Here is a 6,000-nt window from a genome sequence, read left to right as displayed (position 1 = left end):
GCATCTGGGTGTGCCCTTTAGCAAACAGGCCGGGATAAAGCCTGAGAAGGGCAGCGCTCCCCAAAACGCACAGTGACCGGTTCAGGGGCCCAGAGGACTCACGCGGGCCACCTCTGCTACGAGTTTCCGGGACGCGTACGTCCGAGGGAGGCCACACCAAAGTGGGTCTCTTGAAAGGCGGCCCCTGTGGTCTTCAAAGCTGTGACTTTAGACCCTCCTCTTTAGCCAGTCTCTAGCACCCAAAGGATTTTCAAAATAACTGCATCCAAGGGGTCTTTAGAAGACGCGCGCCTCAAGTCTGGTAAGCTTGGGGCCCCTGAGGACAAGGAGCCCGTTCCCTTCCGGGGACAGCGGTTGGATGTCACCGGTCATGGCCAAGGAATCCAGCCCAGATGCTGTCCGGTCCGGCGCGGCCGCTGCGCCCCACCATCGCTGAAGAGTCCAGATTCCAATCGCAGAGCACGGAGACACTTGTGGACTCGTGATCGCGAAAAGGGCACCGCACAAGCGACCCTCGGGCCTCAGAGAGGCTTGGGACTTGAACAAGGCAAGGCTTTCAAAAGAGCCCCAGCGACACCCAGACAACAGAAAGACTTTTTTTTTTTTTTTTTAATGTGCAAAAACATTTGGCTTCCCGTAGGGAACACATCGTGGCAAGTTCCAGCACACGAACCAGTCTCTGAGCGCACCCGCAGCCGGCGCTGCCTGCCAGACACGGTCTCCCGGATCTGGGATCTGGGAGCGCAAGTGCCCCCTGTGGCCGGCCCGAGCCTGACCTCGCCGGGCTGGGACGGCATCGGTGGCCTGTGCCGGGCCCAGGAGGAAGTTGGAGCCTCGGGGCCGAGTAGCGGGCAGGTCGGCTGCGCGGGCGTGGTGGGGGCCCTACAGGGAAGGGGCCCACCCTGGGGACCGCGCCGAGGCCCGCCGGAGCTCCAGTCTTCCCCACGTGGCGGGCCCCACGTGGAAGGGGAGGAGGAGGAAGGAGAGTGAGGGCGGATGGAGTCACCGCACCGGCCGCAGGACCCCCGTCTGGTCCTCAGAGCCTTCAGGGAGGTGCGGGACTGGGCCGGGGAGTGCCTGCTTTGCCCGGGCCCGTCGGCTGCCCGCAGAGCCAAGCGAGCACTTTCGCATAGCTGCTAATCCCTAGAGAGAGCCGATTTGTAGTGAGAAGTATCTGTAGGGGCGAGACCGGACCATGTGGGGTTGTGTCATTGGTTTGCAAAGAGAGACCCCGCCTTTGGAAAAAAAAAAAAAAAGAGCGAGCGAGCAAGGGACCCTCACCTCGCTCGCCTCCCGCCTCGCTCCTGCGCTGTCGGAGGGCACCGGAGCAGGCGGCCCGCGCTGCTTCCGTCCTCCTCTTTCCTTTTCTCTGCGCTTTCCTCCTCCTTCCCGGGAGGAGAAAACAAATAAAGAAGAGCAAATAGCCGGAGGCGCTCGGCTTTCAGGACCTTCCCTCCCCGGATTCAAGTTGCAGCCAGCATCCTCTGGGGGGGTGAGCGCGGCGCGGGGCGGACGCGGGCCAGGGACCCCCAATGCAGCCCCCGCCAGGCCGCGGGGCTGGCAAGAGGGCGCGCGCGGCCGGGACGAGGTGTAGCGTGTGTGTGTGTGTGTGTGTGTGTGTGTGTGTGTCGGTGTGGGGGGGGGAGATCGGGAGCTGGTGGGCGGGGGAAGGGGGTGGGGTGGGTGGGGAAGTAGGAAGAGGCTCGGCGGCGACGGGAGGAGGAGGAGGAAGGGAAGGGAAGGAAGGGAGGGAAGGGAAAGGAAGGGAGGGGAGGGCGGGAGGGGGTGGGGCGCGGAGCTGGAGAGATTAAGTTTTTGTGTGTGTGTCTCCGTGTGCGTGTGTCATTTTAAGGTGGCTCGGGAGCGGCCCGGAGGAGCCAGCTGCGGCCAGAGGAGCGAGAGAGCGAGCCGGGAGCCATGCCGCGCTGAGGGGGGGGGCCCCGCACCGCCAGCGCCACCACCGCCGCCGCCGCCGCCGCCGCTGGGTGGGGTGGGAGGGGCGGGAGCCACCGCTACCGCCGCCGCCTCCCGGGTGGGCGCCCTTCTCCTCGGACACCGGCGACCCAGGACGAGGTAAGGGGGGGTTCCTCGGGTAGGACCGGGGCCGCCGCCGCCCCCGCCTCACCTGCAGCCGCTGGCTGGGGCGCCGTGCCCGCGCCTCACTGCGCCACTCCGGAGGAGGAGGGCGAAGGACACCGGGCCGGCATCCGAGGACATCTTTGGTCAGCGCCCCCGGCCCGTGTCTACACCCTACGCCCGAGGGTGGACTCCCGCTTGGGGGGTCCGCCGCCCCTAGCCACGGATTGCGCCCTACTGGCCACCCTTAGCGCCGGGATTTTTGTTGTTGTGATGAGAGTTGATGAATGCGAAGTAGGCGGTCACCTTCCTTCCCATCAGGATTGGAAAAAAAAAAAAAAAAGGAAAGGAAAGAAAAACCCGGAGCGCAGCGGCGTCCTGAGGGCAGCGGCGGCGGCGGCGTCTGGCGACGGTTTCCTAGGCGCCCCCCGGCTTGCTCCCGGAGCCCGGAGGGTGCGCGCGCGGGGGCTGCCGGCGATCTCGGACGAGCGCGCAGCGCGCCGCGGGGACAATACGGCCGGATCCCTGGGGACCAGGAGTCCGTGCATGCCAGGGTGCGGCAGGCCTTGCGCCTGTGAGGCGGGCGGGCGCGGGGAGGGAGGGGGTGCAGACCAGGGTCGGCAGGGACAAGTCGGGGCGCGCGTGGCTCGGGGCCCCTGGGGGTGCGGCCCCGGTCGGCCCGGGATCCCGCGCGGCTCCCCGAGAGTGTAAGTGAGAGGCCGGGAGAGACGCGGAGCGGATCCCTTTTGTTTTGCCGGCCCGGCATTGTTGGCTTCCTTGGGGCAGCCGGGGCCACATCTGCCGCCGCCGCCGCCAGTGGCGCGCGGGGCTCGGCCCGCCAAAGTCGCGGCGGGGCGGGGGGCCGGGGCGGGCTGCAAGGGCGGGGGCGGGCGGCGCGGGCATTTCCTCTGCCCAGCCGCGCTCCCGCGGGCACCACTTCCTCCTCGCCCTCCACCCGCTGTCCTCGGCGCCCTCGCCGGGGCGGCACTTTTCGGGTGGGGCGAAGCAAAAAAGAAAGTTTCGTAGAAGGGGCTGGCTGGGGCGCGCCGGGTGCACCGGGGACCCAGCGTGACGCGGGTACGGCCGCGCTGCCGCGGTCGCCTCCTTGCGCCTCGGGTGTTCCGCGGAGCCCGGATCGACCTGCAGCGAGAGCCTTTCTTCTCCGGCTCGCGCCCTCCCCGGTCCCTCGGCGACCGGGGCCGGGCCGCGCGGGAGTGCCGACACGCCCAGGCCTTGATCCTGCGGGAGGCCCCGCGGCGTGGCCGGTCGCCTGCCAGCCCACGCTGTGCCCAAGGGGCTCCGAGGCCGCGGGCCCGAGAGCTCGGCGCGGTCACCGCGGGCACACACTCGCGCGCACACACTCCCTCCGGTGGCTTGCTCTCCGCCGGCGACGATGGTCGCGGACCGCGAGGGTTCGTGTGCGCGCGTGTTGGGGGTACCCCTGCCCAGCCCCCACCTCCTACTTTTCGCAGATGCGTCCCAAGCAGCGTTTGGTTTCAGGGGGACCCCCAAATGTTTATGATTTTTGTAGAGGAGCCGGGGAATATCTTATGAAATCTCTGCGCGCTTGGAGGCTGTTGGCAATGGCCTACGTCGCCACGCCAGGCTCCCAACCCGGGCATAGACCTTTCTGTACATTTGCCCTATTTTTTTTTTTTTAACAGATAGGGGAACTTTTAAGGTGTTATTAGATGCGAGTGACTTGAAGAGAACTCTGTGCGTTGGAAATGTAAAATCCTAAACGCTTTTATTTGCAGTTCTTTGGGACGTGTGTATTTTTCTCTGAGGCGGGTTAATTTTTGAGGGAACCGTGTGTAGGGTTTACAGAGGTGGTTCTGCTTTCTAACTTTGGCGGGATGCATCAATTGTGGGATCTCATTTAGAAGGAGATACGGCCTTCCCTCCTCGTGCTGGGTTCAAAGACAGTTTAAAAATTACCTCGCGTTCGGCTCCTGGTGCTGCTGTCTGCCTCTATAGGATTCTCAAACAACTAGTTTCCATTTACTTCGGAGAATTCTGGTTTGAAACATTTTTAAAAATAAATCTTTTACATCTTGAGTAATGGGACTTTAAAAGGGTCTTGTTTTTATAATTACTTCATTTCAAAGAGTACTTCTTAACAGCAATTACAAAGTAATATTTTAAATGCTAATTCAACATTTCTAGCCCAGAAACTTTAACGTGAAAACAAGGTTTCCTTTTTATTTTTCTAAATAGCAACTGTATCTTAAAGTTGGAGCATTGAATATCCTTTTGTCTGGCTCTGACACACTCCTGGAAAAACCCCCAGCGCCCTTTTTATAGCCCCCCAAAGAAAAGTTAATGAGCTGGTAGGTTTCAAGCAAGAAGCAGGCCCTCCCTCTTGCAAAATATGCTTATAGTAGCCATTGAAGTTGAATGTTAGCCGTGAATGTACTTGCCTTTAATGAAACCAGTTTAATCGTTCACACTTGATCAAGTATAACATGACCAAACAAAGGAAATAAGCCAGCATATTTCTGTAGAGCATTGAGGGGTTTAGTCTAAGTGTTGATGTTGGGTCGCTCGCCCCTCCCCCCACCCTGCCCCAGTTCAAGGGAGAGAGGGTTGAAAGCTAGGGGGATTTATGACACTGATTGGTTTTTCTGTGCCCCAGGGGTAGGGGGACACGGTACGTCTCTGTGGAAAGCAGCTATTAGAGGGAATTAAAAGATCTCAGGTTTGCACTTAGTTCAGAACCTGACAAGGTGCGTTTTGCTTTCTTGTTTGGGGAGATACTTAAGCTAAAGGACTGTGCTCCCCCCCCCTTTTGTACTGGCACGTTAATAAGGGAGAGTGGAGGGCGGTGTGGTGTGCCCTGCTGAGGAGAGCTCACTACCACGTGAGTTATTTACGGTTTCACTTGGGAGCTTTGAAACTGGCCCTTGAATGGGTGTTCTTGTGGGGGAGGGGCAGGGTGAATTACCTTTTCTTAGCTGTGATTAAAAAAAAAAAAAGAAAGAAAACCCTTTGTCCCTCAGATGCATTTCCTTGCTAAGCTTGAGTTGCAGTTTATGTGTGGGATTTAGCCATCAATATAAGTGAAGAAATGTCTGTAAAATACAAGAGTTTACTTCAGAGTTAAGAAAGTTTAAAAAAAAAAGTTTATCCACCGGAAAACAAACACTGCCACTGTAACATACTCTGTGACATACTTTGTGAAATATTTTGGCCTTTTAAGACTCAGGCACACCTGTTCCTGTCCCTGCTGAGTCGTTTGCCTTCCCTGGCATTGTTAATCTGGCCCTTGTACACAAGATGAAACAGTAAAACTTGCTAGTGGAATAATTATTAACTACTTCATCTGTTACCCTTTCAGGGAATAATCGATAACTTCACTCCTGACTTTAAAAACTTTAGACAGGAATTCTCCTGTAAGCCTATAATGTGTTTTAAAGAAAGATTGAATTAGGGAAACAAACAAAACTGAATACCTGTACCATTTCCAGTGTTCTGAGAGAAGTCAGTAGATGGCAGGAATCCTGCTCAACCAGCAATGTACAGGACTTAAACGTAAGGTCGTTGGGAACCTTTAAAATAGCCCAGGCTGGCATGTTTTGTTTGAAATTTGTATTTTCTTTTTTTTTTTTAATATTGATTTTTATAGATAGGGTTTCTCTCTATAGCCCTCATTGTCCTGGGACTATGTAGGACACTGGCCTGGAACTCACAGAGATCTGCCTGATTCTGCCTCCCGTGTAAAGGCATGAGTCACCATACCCAGCCTTTCTCATTTTTACTGACTTAACTGAAAAATAGAAACGGACATGCAAAAGGACACCTTTCAAGGCTTCCGCCGCCTTGTAGCAGGGGAATGCCTTGCCAAAAGCAGACACTGGCATAATGAATCATTTTTGAAGGTGAAGTTATCCCTTTTGCACTCAGTGCTGTTCCTAAATGGAGAAA

The 6,000-nt window shown here is 57.5% G+C and overlaps 1 protein-coding gene across 7 annotated transcripts in view; it reads left to right on the top strand.

Moving 5' to 3' along the window:
* The first annotated feature begins 836 nt into the window (after positions 1–836).
* Ctbp2 (C-terminal binding protein 2) overlaps positions 837–6,000 on the top strand; it is a 126,684-nt gene continuing 121,520 nt past the window's right edge. For 2 of the 7 annotated variants that reach the window (XM_021652572.2, XM_021652567.2), the window contains exon 1: positions 1,792–2,073. The gene's annotated coding sequence lies outside the window, so the exon portion shown is untranslated. Of the gene's footprint in view, positions 856–1,355; positions 1,493–1,791; positions 2,074–2,517; positions 2,631–6,000 lie in introns of those variants that run through there. The other 5 variants (XM_060381314.1, XM_021652569.2, XM_021652566.2 and 2 more) reach the window with 4 other exon arrangements.

Source organism: Meriones unguiculatus, chromosome 1 (genome assembly GCF_030254825.1).
Source record: "Meriones unguiculatus strain TT.TT164.6M chromosome 1, Bangor_MerUng_6.1, whole genome shotgun sequence".
Classification (NCBI taxonomy): Eukaryota; Metazoa; Chordata; class Mammalia; order Rodentia; family Muridae; genus Meriones; species Meriones unguiculatus.
Note: the sequence above shows the minus strand (reverse complement) of the source record. Positions and strands in the feature narration are given on the sequence as shown.